Here is a 13,937-nt window from a genome sequence, read left to right on the forward strand (position 1 = left end):
ACACAGGGCCATGTAGGTTTGGATTTTTTTTCTCCCTAAATAATAAAAACCATCATTTAAAAACTGCATTTTGTGTTTACTTGTGTTATATTTGACTAATGGTTAAATGTGTTTGATGATCAGAAACATTTTGTGTGACAAACATGCAAAAGAATAAGAAATCAGGAAGGGGGCAAATAGTTTTTCACACCACTGTAAGTACAACACGGAATCAAAATTCAATGCGATATTGACAAAAAGTTAATTCCAAAAATTGTTTTTACTTAAGTTTTACAGTAAAAGTGTAAGTTTAAAAAGTATTTGCATGTTAATTTCAAAGCCAAACAGAATGAAACTTCTGAACCTCTGAACTTGTTTCATTAAATGGACTCCAGGTGTGCTAAATTCGGACTGCAATGAGCTTTTTAAAAAGTCATTAGCTTAGGGTTCACTTACTTTTTCCAACCTTCAGTTTTACGGTTTAAATGATTTATTCAATATGGTCAAAAATTCTCTGAAAATCTTTAGTTATAGGAGACTGTGTTTGTTCATTATTGTGACTGACATGAAGATACAACCATGTTTGATATGGGAATTAGATATAAATAGAGAGAATTCCTAGGGGTTCACATACTTTTTTTACTTTGACTGTATATTATCAGCAGGTTTAGAAAACAGATGGATATAAGGCCAGATTAAGACCCCACAGGACCCTCAGTGGCAGCGTGTTTGATTTCAGCACAAGAGTTGATTGCTTCATTGAGTGGGGTTTGGGGGGTCTGCTTTGCTCATATCATAGATTCAAATATTTAACAAGTCATTCAGCTTATGATTGTGTGATTAAACATCTCTTAGTGAAACCCCACTGAACCAGCAAATACAAAGAAGCAGCATTCATGGTTCGAGCCCACCAAGGAGTTACCACAATTGTGGAATCCAATCATACAAAATAAGAACAAATTCTCGACTCATGAGAGAAGACAAGTAGATAAAAGGGATAGTGTGGATTTCAGAGGGGACACTAGTATTACAGCGAGCAATGACCAAAGGGTCACCATTTAAAAAATGCATCGATATTTTATTTCTTACCATCCATTATCCAACCCGCTATATCCTAACTACAGGGTCACAGGGGTCTGCTGGAGCCAATCTGAGCCAACAAAGGGTGCAAGACAGGAACAAATCCTGGGCTCACCGCAGGGCACACACACACACACACCAAGCACACACATTAGGGACAATCTAGAATCGCCAATGCACCTAACCTGCATGTCTGTGGACTGTGGGAGGAAACCCACGCAGACACAGGGAGAACATGCAAACTCCACGCAGGAAAGACCCGGGAAGTGAACCCAGGTCTCCTTACTGCGAGGCATGATTTCTTACCTTAATGCATTATACAAATTTACTCGGGCGTCACAGGTACTTCAGCTAGTTAAGCTATATGACTGCAAAGACTTTTTAAAGAACTATTAAAGTCAGAACAAAACGAAAAAAAGAAGTCTTTAATCTGTGAATTTCCTTAAAAACAAAGGTGCCACATGGCTGTTGAAAAATAGAATATTACTGGCCAGGAGGTGGCGCTACTGTCACTAGGGGTAGTTCAGAAGACTCAGTTCACCTAACAGCATGTCTTGAAACAACAGCAGGAAACCTGAGTCTCAGAGTGGCATGCTGGGAAATGAAACCAGAGCTTGTGTGTGTGTGTGTGTGTGTGTGTGTGTGTGTGAATAAGTAGAGCAATGTGACGGCAGCACTGCAGACAGCAGACTGAGGTCAGTTTTTCTTGTGTAACCTCTCTTAAATGAGACTTCATTCTTTTATCTCCTTGTCTTACTTTCTCAATTAAGTCAATGACAATATAATCCAGTGACCTAAAATGAACACTTTCATTTCTTTGTTACTTTTCATAAAATCTCCACTTCTTCTGCCTTCTTGTTTTATTTTTTCATTTTAATAATAGAAATGCGATAGTGAATGGTATGAAAGGCACTGCTGTATAGTACATTTAAAAAAAGCCAAAATCATTTCATGGTCTTCATGCCTTTTATTTTATTTATTTTTATGAAAGCCATTATACGGAGATTTGCTCTTCATCATTGATAAAGTTATGACAAAATACAATTGTTGGCTTTCATTTTTTTCCTTTGTTTCAGGCCACTCAGACAATGACACCGTACGAGACCAGCCTTTCACACACACTGCCAGATTTCAAGAGCTCCGTTAGCTATTTTCAGGGTTTTTTTTTGTGTGTTTGATTTTAATTGTTGTTTGTTTTTTTCCAACATAAACCAATTAAAGAAAGAAAGAAAGAAAAATAGAAAGAAAAAGAAATTTCTTTCTTTCTTTCTTTCTCTCTTTCTTTCTTTCTTTCTTTTTAAATTATCTCATTGCTGCTTTCATACTAAAGGATATTTCTACAATTTTTGTCTTCTCCCTCGAGCTCAGTGGTGCCTAGAGCTCATGCTTTGTCTCGGATTTTTGATTTCCATAATCTTGGCAGAAAAAGAACAGGCCGGGTGGGAGAAGATGGTGGTTGGAACATATGAGGCATCTACTACTAAAGTGAAAAGGGCGGATATCATAATGTGTGAAAGGGCATTATGAATACAGGGCATAGGCTCTATGAAAGGGAAAAAGAGATAGATAGATAGATAGATAGATAGATAGATAGATAGATAGATAGATAGATAGATAGATAGATAGATAGATAGATAGATAGATAGATAGATAGATAGATAGATAGATAGATAGATAGATAGATAGATAGATAGATAGATAGATAGATAGATAGATAGATAGATAGATAGATTTTAATTTTAGCATTGTTGGTATATTCCCCATTATAATTCTTATTATCTTTCCTATTTTATACACCAACCGTTCACACCCCTTGTCCCACATTTTGATGCTTAATGGTCATTTGTTCACATTTAATTTTAGCACCATTAAAACATAGCCTTGAATCAAAATGCAATATACACACAGAGAAATCACTTAAGTGAAATGCAACACATCCGCATTTCTTTTAGTTATGACATGCAATCTATGGAAATATAATTAAATGCAGTATGCATGTGTATTGTCTTTTAAAACTGATAGCAAAAATGTGTGTTGTGGTGAAAAGCAATCAATCATTTGATTGATATGATAGAAATTTTAGTATAGTATGCAAGATAGATATTAATTTTAGGATAGATAGATAGATAGATAGATAGATAGATAGATAGATAGATAGATAGATAGATAGATAGATAGATAGATAGATAGATAGAGTGGTCACTAACGGGGTTTTACCAGACTGACAGATAATAATTACATATTTCTTCATTACATAATAACAATATAACTTCCGACTTGAAAATTTGCAGAAGTTATTTAAAAACCAACCAAAAAATGCTAACTGCACACATATGAATTTTCTTGTTCAGAGTTTTGGAATGTACAGTAATCTTTGCTGTGGTGTTTTGATTTTATTTCTCTGACTTCCTTGAATCCTTTTCAGCCGAACCCTAACCCTTTAGCTCTCTTAGCCCCGTCGAGTCTTTGCTAGGCCACTGCTTCCTTCTCCGCTACTTTTGTAATCCAATAGACCTCCTCAGCTGTCATCTTTACTACTCTTTTCAGTCTCATTCACTTGTCTTAGTTCTTCACTTCATCAGAATTTGCTCTGAAATTGAAGTTGAAATTCTCTTTCGGGACTCTTCCACCAAACCCCAATTCTGTTTCAGTAGCCCCACATCTCTCACTCCTGCTCTGTCTCCTCCCCAGGATTCCTGATCCTTCTACAGTATACCTGCTCCCTATGAGAATGAATGGTAGGTTTAATATACCACTGAGTCATTTATAGGAAGCCGGATATCAAACATAGCACATAATATTCTAAATGTGGCTTCATTAAATTTGGTGTAAATAGGGGCTGGAGAAGATTTAGGCAGCTTCGGGCAGAATGAAAAAGCCAATTCTGGATGCAGTCCTGCATTGTGTGTCGCTCTCATACCACTCATACTTTTATCATGTCTCATCTTTAGTGACATTTTAGTTAGGAATACCGTTGCCGTGAGCTTGTGGTGACACAAGAGGAAAAGAAAGGAAGGGAACAAGAGAACGAGTGAAGGAAGGGGTCCTCCTTCTCCATCTTCTCCTGTTTTCAAACAGGCGGCAATTTTCATCGCTTGGCACATACCCATTGTAACATGGTTACCACAGAGAGGAAATGCAGCACACATCCGCACGAGCGTCAGTTAGCGCAACTGCAAGCTAGATAGTGAGAGGCAGACAGACAACCTCTGCAGCACGAAAATGAGTGCAAACCTGTCAATCCATCCCGGAAGATGTGACCATAAAGCAAGAACCAACCCTGAGTGGGGTGTCAGAAACCCTTTGTGAACTAAATGATCGTAGCAACCAGTTTGAGAAAGATCTCAGTAAAGCGTCTTTACCACAAGATTGCTCGCCTCTCATAGCACAACACCACAAACTGCATCCCCCTTGATAGCATCAAGATAATGATTTGGGGGTCACTCGTGAAGTGAAGATCGTGTTGAGGCAATAAGGGTGGGAAGGATAAGCACCCTGTAGAGTCCCGATTGCGTAGAAGCAATAATTTGGGGTTACAAATGAAGTTGTGATTGCATCGATGCAATAAAGGGGGCTGGTTAAGTACCCTGTGTAGACCCAATTGCAATAATGTGTGGTTCCCCCGTAAAGTCATGGTAGCGTCGAAGCATGTGCAGTAGGTTCATTTTGGGAAGTCTAGGCAATGGACGTTTTCCATAACTGTAATAGCAAATGTCGAGGGAAGGGTAGGGAGGCAGAGGATTGAGGGGAAAACTAAAATCACCTTCTGGTAAAGTCCCGAAAGGTTGATATGATACCTTTTCAAAATTTGGGTTTTTTTGGTACTTACCCCATACCGGTATGCTGTACAACCCTAGTGTGCACGGCTGCCAGGACAAGCACGGGGCCAACCAGAAGTACAGGTTACAAACCAGAAGGATGTTAAATTAAAATGGATAGACAAAGGGGACACACGGTGGGACACATTTTCTACAATAACTAAATAAACCCCACGGCAGTGACCTTCTCCATCTCTATGCTCCTGTTTGTTCGCTGAGGGTCTCTGATTCTGGCACTCTATGGGTGACAGGGCTGTCAGCTCTATAGCGCCCAGACCTCCTGAAATGAATTCGATCAGCAGACTCCATTCATTTTTTAAAAAAACAACAACTGCAAACTCATCTGTTCAGGAAGACTTTTAACTGAACCTGACATTCTTCCTCCCTCCTCTTTCAGTCTTCCTCTCTGTCTGGATGCTATGTCATGTGCTAGGCTTTTCTTGGAGTATTGAACTTTTACTCATTTTACGCTGGTTTGTCTTTCATTCCATTTAATGCTTTGTGTATCCCGTATCTGTCCATTTCAGTGTTTTATTCAGGAAACGTTTGTATCCAATGTTACATACAGTATGCCTGCTGTTTCTTTCTGATACTCTGTGAAGCGCCTTGAGCATGAGAAAGGCGCTATACAAATAAAATGTATTATTATTATTATTGTCAGCATAAATATAGACCACTAAACTTTGAAGCAATTAAAAAAATGACAGAACTACCAGCCAGCCATTGACTTTATCAGAAGCCATTATGAGTGCACAGGGCTGTTGTTTAAAGTTGGAGGGACACCACTACCTCGTGGCAAATAAGATAAAACCAACATATCATAAGACTAGCTGTCCCCCACGGCTCTGCTCGCGTACTGTAGTAGTGAAACAGGACAAACTTTAAAAATCAATTAAAAAAATAATAAAAACAAAATGTACTAATGTGTATTGAGAAGAATTTATATAGATAGCTATCGTATCGGAGGGCCTCTTGATATACAATATTTTTGGTTTTGCTATCGGGGCAATAATGTAGCTATGATCTCTTTGCCAAAAATGTCAAAAGTTGGCAAGGTATCTCTGGCCAAGCGGAAGGTCGGTACGCTCCAACGTCAAACGTTGGCACTGTATCTGATCGTATTCAGCTCTGATTGTCGAGTGTCCCCCACGTGGGGAGAAGAGCACGTGGCCATGATATCTCTGCCAATGAGCAGGCACCCTCTAAAACACACGTAGCTCCGATCTCCCTCTCTCAAAAACATCAAACGTTACTCTTTAACAATCTCTACATGATAATTTCCGCTGAACAAACAGTTATTGCTAGCTAAGTGGAAGCAACACAAGGTAGAGCGACTCGAATGGAGGCTGGTGTGTGAGTGAGGAGGTCCCCACCCACCTCTCTACTCTTGATGTCCCCACTCCTCCTCCCCACTCCTGAGGTGCCCACCCACCTCCCTACTCCTGAAGTCCCCACTCCTCCTCCCCAATCCTGAGGTCCCCACCCACTTCCCTACTCCTGAAGTCCCCACTCCTCCTCCCCAATCCTGAGGTCCCCACTCCTCCTCCCCAATCCTGAGGTCCCCACCCATTTCCCTACTCCTGAAGTCCCCACTCCTCCTCCCCAATCCTGAGGTCCCCGCCCACCTCCCTACTCCTGAAGTCCCCACTCCTCCTCCCTACTCCTGAGGTCCCCGCCTACCTCCCCACTCCTGAAGTCCCCACTCCTGAGGTCCTCGCCCACCTCCCCAATCCTGAGGTCCCCACCCACCATCTATTTATTTATTTATACTTGGCATCCATATCCTCCTTTAAATGCACACATACTTTTATCCTCTAAAGGAATGTTTTAGTCCTGGAAACCAATTGGAATGGCACATTTTCAGTAGAGCCCTGTGCCAAGAGTCTTCATCCACAGGCCTCTGAGTCTAGTCACCTGGTACTTTGGCTGGATCAGATACAAAGGGGCCTGTCACTGGAGGTCTGCAGCCAGAACATCTCGACTCAGTCCAACTAGTCTGTGACTCAATCTGAGTCCTGTGGCTGGGTAGGCCACAAAGGGGCCTGTCAATGAAGGTCTGTAGTCAGACCTCCTAGACTCAGCCAAGTTGGTCTGTGTCTCTATCTGACAAACTCAGACATGGTTGATTCTGTCTTAAGTCGTAGGGGTTGGACTTGTGTGTAGGAGAGCTGACAATCAATAAGTAACATCCAAAAGTGCAATGCATATAAGGCTAGGATGAGAGGAATAAGGAATGTATGCTTTGAAACTTTGCAAGAAGAGAGGCTTGTTGCCTCATGTTTTACATTTCATCATATAATAGAATTGCGGCTGAACTTGCTGTACCTGTAAGCCCTTTGTGCGGGTGTGCTGGAAAGTTCTCAAGCAGACATCTAAGAATAGAAGGAATGTGATTGCGGCTCAACTCGCCATACCTGTAAACCGTTCTTGTGACACCGGCTTTGTCAGGCAAGTATAATATTGGCAGTCAGCACTCCATTCGCTTGCCATACTTCTGGAACTGTGCTAGAAAGTTGTCATTGCAGTCATCTAACTTAACCCACCCTGCGATTTCTAGCCATCTAATATCACATCCTCAGGTGGCGAGATCAGCAAATCATCAATCATCATCAGTCATCAAGTTTGACATCCTTTCCAAATACAAGTCGTGTAATACCACATCAGCTTTACTCTGTAGCACTTAACACTTTAAACAAGGGGTTATTATTTATTAAACATTATTTATGTATTAAATTATTATTTAAAATATTACTTGGGATCAACAGTACATAGTAATGGGGATTGTGGAAGAGAGGTGAAAAAGAGAGTGCAGGCAGGGTGGAATGAGTGGAAAAGAGTGACAGGAGTGATTTGTGACAGATGGGTATCAGCAAGAGTGAAAGGGAAGGTCTAAAGGATGGCAGTGACACCAGCTATGTTATACGGGTTGGAGACGGTGGCACTGACCAGAAAGCAGGAGAGAGAGCTGGAGGTGGCAGAGTTAAAGATGCTAAGATTTGCACTGGGTGTGACGAGGATGGACAGGATTAGAAATGAGGACATTAGAGGGTCAGCTCAAGTTGGACGGTTGGGAGACAAAGTCAGAGAGGCGAGATTGTGTTGGTTTGGACATGTGCAGAGGAGAGATGCTGGGTATATTGGGAGAAGGATGCTAAGGATAGAGCTGCCAGGGAAGAGGAAAAGAGGAAGGCCTAAGAGAAGGTTAATGGATGTGGTGAGAGAGGACATGCAGGTGATGGGTGTAACAGAATAAGATACAGAGGACAGAAAGATATGGAAGAAGATGATCCGCTGTGGCAACCCCTAACGGGAACAGCTGAAAGAAGAAGAAGAAGAAGAAGAACATTGTTTATTAAATAATCAAGCTCAGATGACGTCACTTTGCTGGTGTTGCCATCCGACGACAATGTCCCCATAGTTGGCCATCAGCATGATACCAAGAAGTTTTACGAGGTTACAACACAGTTCTTCCTCTTTGCTGTTGTTGTTCCTGCAACTTTTGTTGCACCACCTTGAAAGGACGTGCTTCCACGCAGGCTGACGATTCAAACCTGTGAGCGGAGGTGAGCATGCATGAAGGTGGGCTGTTAGGCCATTCAGGGTGGGCTTACTCTGTGCACCAACTACCTAACTACCACCTTGTAACAAAAAAAGAAATTCAGGCTGAAACATGGCACTGCCCTGCCTTCACAGTCATTCATAATTGTTTATATATTCCACTTTTAGCAGTACAGGCTTTTGGAGGAACATCAAGCAGGAATGAGCAAGTCAAGTCAAGTCAAGTTGGGGAGCATGCACTGGTACATTGCATTGCCACACCCACCACACAATAAAACAGCTCGGGATCCCAGTTGGTAACCCTCCAGGCAGACACACGGTCCAGTCAGACTTTCCGGAAATGATCCTCTATGTGCCACAGCCAAATGTTATGTGGGTGTCCCCTTGGCCTAGTCCCACCACTCGGGTCCCAAACAATGAAGATCCTGTGAGCTGGATCACTCTCGGGGAATCGCGCCACATGGCCGTAGTGCCGTAACTGACGCTCTCTCACAATGCAGATAATGTGCCTCATATGGGACTCCATGACCAACACAAAGTCAAACCAGTGGTACCCAAGGATTTTGGTCTTCGTCTCAGGTCACTGGATAACGTCCATGTCTCGCAACCATATAGCAAGACGGGAAGCCCCAGGACTCTAAAGACTTGGACCTTCGTCCTTTTTCAGAGATATGGGGAGCTCCACACACCCCTTTTCAGTGACCTCATGAACCCCCCATGCTCTCCCAATCCATCTATTGACTTCATAGGATGAGCCACCAGAGACATGACTGTCACTGTGAAGGTAATGAGCACCACATGGCAAACACAGATGGCCATTAAAGGTCTAACTATTGTATATATGAATATAAACCAGAAAATCCAATGAAAACTCCACACACACACACACACACACACACACACACACGCACACACACACACACCCATACGCACACACACACACACTCTGTAATCAGCTTGGGATTTAAGCCCTGGAGCTTTGAGGCAGCAGTGGTAGCCATTATACCCTTGTGCCGCCCAGCATGCCTGCCATTTTTCTAGTAATATTACCCTCCTTAACAAGTAAACTTTGCATGCAAAACAGTACGGCAGATTGGCATAGCCAAACAAACACACAAATGCTTAGGTTTGCATGCCTATTACATTCATGACTGTTGTGAAGCCAGAATGAGACAGAGGTGGATCAAGATGGTCTCCACCACACACCAAGGATTCCTCAAGTGGTGCATTCATCAGCTGTACACACAACTGAGGTTGTCTGGTGAGGTTCAAATCGTGCGTTGGTGTGAAGATGTCCGGTCAAAGCTGTAGATTACCTTGCAGTGTGAGAGTACAGCTGAATGAAGGACGGTAGATTGTGGCAGCAATCAGAGGCAGCATCCTCTGGCGGTACCCAAGGACCCCGACAGGGCTATGAATCCCATGGATCCCTGTGGGTGTCCACACTAGGGCCTTGCCAGAGGAGCACTGCCTTCTGGGTAAGGAACTGCTCTGAACAGACAATCTGCCTCAATCCATCCATTAATCTTCCCCACAGACTGTGATAAAAATCAAGGCCTCCACATGTAGCCTCCATCCATTATGGCCTCCCAGGAATCGCCCCTCATTCTAGACAAGGTGTCAGTCCATCCCTTTAGGCCTGCTTTACATTAAAAAGAAATTATTTAAAAGAATACGCAAAAAGACACATGAGCTGCTGAGAAACTGGGTGGACTTGAACCCGTGTGCGCAGGCAAACATCAGCGGTGTTACATGGCACGTAAAACGTGCCTCGCGCTTTGCTCTCATACAACATCCTCACACTATGGTTAAGATTAGGATTGTGGGAGGGTCACCTGACTGATTTTCTTGAATTAAAGGAATAAATGTTCAAATTATAATAAAAATGATGGGCCCCTTTAAGCTTCATAGGCCCCGGAGCAATGTATCAACTGCACCCCCCTCTACTCGGGCCTGGGACCCATAGCACTGAATGGCAGATGCACTTCCGGGTCATAAAACAGGGAGTTCTTCTCCTTGCAGCACCCTCTGGTGGCAACCAAGGGCCCCGACAGGACTATGAATTCCATGGATCCCTGTGGGTGCCCACACTATGGAGCCCTGCCAGAGGAGCACTGCCTTCTGGGTAAGGAACTGCTCTCCACAGACAGTCTGCCTCCATTCATCCATTAATCTTCCACACAGACTGGGATCAAAATCAAGGCCTCTGCATCCATCCATTAGGAATCGCCCCTCATTCCAGGCAGGGTGTCAGTCCATCCCTTACTTAGGGTCTGATTTACATTATAAAGAACTTACCTACTAAATTACTTAAAAGAATACGCAAAAAGACACGCAAGTGAGCTGCTGAGAAACTGGATGGACTTGAGCCCGTGCGTGTGATGAGACAACGGTGTTGTGAACTGGATCAGTTTCATTTTCGTTTATTGCTAACAGGCATGAGCTCCAAACGAATAGGACTATGACGGCATCGTTATTAATCCTGCTGTAGACAAAAGCCCGTTCCTTTGTCTCCTCGTGCTAAAGTTATTTTATTTTTCATGAGTAAACCCTTGGGCTGTTGACATTCTGGGTGTGGATTAGGCTTTGGATTTCTCTTTGCTTCTCCACATTTTTGGGATAAATGGGACTAGTCTACCTTTCCGATCAAGAGAGAACTCTGGGTCGTGGGTACCTTCTTTGTGAAGCCCAAGCGACGATGCCCGTCTCGCAATGGCGCTTTGTAAAACAGATTTAGTGACTGACGGGTTGTTTCGGTTTGCATTAACAAGAATCTCCTTTTTGCTTGGGGCTTCTTTAATAATCGTCAAATGTTAGTCGAGCTGCGCTGCCACGTCAGTCCTCACAAACTATTAAACAAATGTGACTCTTCGAGGTTGTAATTGCCTTTCGCGTCGGGCTGCAGTCTTGAACACAATAAACGCACATTTGCTCCCCTCGTCACTCTGCTGATCAGTGCAATTTTCCGATTTAGCTGAATCTTACCCACCCGTGCAATGTGTCTTTATTTTAAACGGAGTGTGAAATGATGCCTTCAGAGCTTGGTGGCAATCACCACCGTATCACACACACACACCAGCCCAGTCCCCACGGTCACAAGCAGCTCCATTCTGTCACATCGCTGCCCACTGGGGATATACCATCCTGGTCTAATTCTCACCTCAAAGGGGATTACCGCAATCCGTCTCCGCTCATCCTGCACTTAACATCTTACTAAAAGTCCATCTGCCCCTCTCGTCGATTACTCGTTTTGCCAGATGCACATGCCCGGGACACTTTTGCCTCATGTAGGGCACACCCCTCCCACCGAAAGGTACACACACACGCGAACAAGCATGCAGCCCAGGTTGGGAAAGGCTCATTGCGGATACAGGACAGGCTGTTCATGTCCCCAGCACGGTAACCGACAGATAAACGTACCTCACAGAAGTCCCCTAAGTGCATTATGTTGTTGCATTCTCTCCTTTACTCAACCCTCTCACGGGGTTGCGTTCACTGGCAGCGATCTGCGCGCATATCTGCGTTCATACTAATTGAAGTTAAAGGCTCTTTACCTTGTGCGCAGTCGGCCCGGTTCTTCTTTTTTATTCTTCCTGTCTTTACTTCCTGGGCTCGTTCCGCTCTTTCCTTTCTTCAAACTGTAAAGCCTTTGCCCTCGAGAATCCGTTATGCTACTTGCGCAACTGCGATCGCCCCGTGTTCTCGTTTGATCGCAAGACGCATGCCCCGGGTGGTTTCTCAGGCGGCGCCTTTGCTCTTTTGAATCGCCAAAATGACAGGTCCCATACGATATCCGGGTCGCCGATCTCAGCCTCTCTCTCTCCCTCGCTCGCTCTCTCTCTCTCTCTTGGCTCCGTCCCTTTACGTGCAGCAAAGCCTACAAGGGCCGCCAACTCACGGAGCGTCGTCTCCCCGCTGTGGACAGTAATGAGACAGCAGCTTCACACCGCACCTGAAGATGGGAAAAGGGTTTAAAGTTAGCAAGAGACAATGCTTGACATTTTAACAACAGATACAACATTTCAGCAAATGAAAAATACTTTAATGGTTGTGTAAATAATAATGACTTATTTATATAGCGCCTTTTACTTGTTTAAAACGGTTCACGGAAATGATAACAACAACAACAATAATAATAATAATAATAATAATTATTATTATTATTATTATAATAATAATAATAATTGTAGACATCTCGGATGTATTATAATGTTACTTATAACTTATATACTTATTACATGATAACTGAATCGTGGGTGCTGTCGGGAGGTCTTGTTAATTGTTATAAATGCCTCAGCATTTTCCTGTAACTGTAGAAAAGTGTTTCTATTAAAAAGTGCAGTTAAACCTTCTCCCTTCCTCTTAACACATTTCTACAATAATAATAATAATAATTTATACAACACCTTCCTCACTACTCAAAGCACTTCAACGAGTAGGGAGCTACTCCAGCCTCCACCACTGAGCAGCATCCACCTGCATGATGCGATGGTAGCCATTTTGTGCCTGTACGTTCACCACATATTAGCTGTTATGTGGTGAAGTGGTGAGAAAGCGATAGCCAATTAGACATAGGGGATGATTAACAGGCCAGAATGATTAGGCTGCTGCGGTGGGTTGGCACCCTGCCCGGGATTGGTTCCTGCCTTGTGCCCTGTGTTGGCTGGGATTGGCTCCAGCAGACCCCCGTGACCCTGTGTTCAGATTCAGCGGGTTGGAAAATGGATGGATGGATGGATGGATGGATGATTAGGCTGTGGTGGGCAATTTAGCCAGGACATGAGGATATACCCTACTCTTTATGAAGGATGCCCAGAGACCTTTAAGGACCAGAGACAGAGTCAGTCAAGTCACGTCTGCCCGGGATTGGTTCCTGCCTTGTGCCCTGTGTTGTCTGGGATTGGCTCCAGCAGACCCCCGTGACCCTGTGTTCAGATTCAGCGGGTTGGAAAATGGATGGATGATTAGGCTGTGGTGGGCAATTTAGCTAGGACATGAGGATATACCCTACTCTTTACGAAGGATGCCCAGAGACCTTTAATGACCAGAGACAGAGTCAGTCAAGTCAAGTGAAGTTGGGGAGCATGCGCTGCTACAGCGCGTTGCCGCACCCACTACACAACAAAACAAATCAGGATCCTGGTTGGCAACCCCCCAGGCAGACACGCGGTCCACTCCCACCCTCTGGAAATGACCCTCTATCTGCCGCAGCCAGGTGCTATGTAGGCGACCCCTTGGTCTGGTCCAGCCACTCGGGTACCCTACAATGAGGATTTTACAAGGTGGATCACCCTCGGGGAAACACACCACATGGCTGTAGTGCCGTAACTGACGCTCTCTCACAATGCAGGTAATGTGCCTCATTCAGGACTCCATGAACGACACAAAGTCAAACCAGTGGTACCCAAGGAAATATCTGGAGAGACACAGTACCAAAAGAGTCCAGTCACAGTCTCAGGTCACTGGATAGCGTCCATGTCTTGCAACCATCTAGCAAGACAG

The 13,937-nt window shown here is 43.8% G+C and overlaps 1 protein-coding gene across 1 annotated transcript in view; it reads right to left on the bottom strand.

The window, feature by feature from the left end:
- The window catches only part of sun2 (Sad1 and UNC84 domain containing 2), a 97,683-nt gene extending 85,368 nt beyond the window's left edge, over nucleotides 1–12,315 (bottom strand). Inside the window, exon 1 of the mRNA XM_051934433.1 lies at nucleotides 11,990–12,315. The gene's annotated coding sequence lies outside the window, so the exon portion shown is untranslated. The remainder of the gene's footprint in view (nucleotides 1–11,989) is intronic.
- Between the last annotated feature and the right edge of the window lie 1,622 nt (nucleotides 12,316–13,937).

Source organism: Erpetoichthys calabaricus, chromosome 12 (assembly GCF_900747795.2).
Source record: "Erpetoichthys calabaricus chromosome 12, fErpCal1.3, whole genome shotgun sequence".
NCBI lineage: Eukaryota > Metazoa > Chordata > Cladistia > Polypteriformes > Polypteridae > Erpetoichthys > Erpetoichthys calabaricus.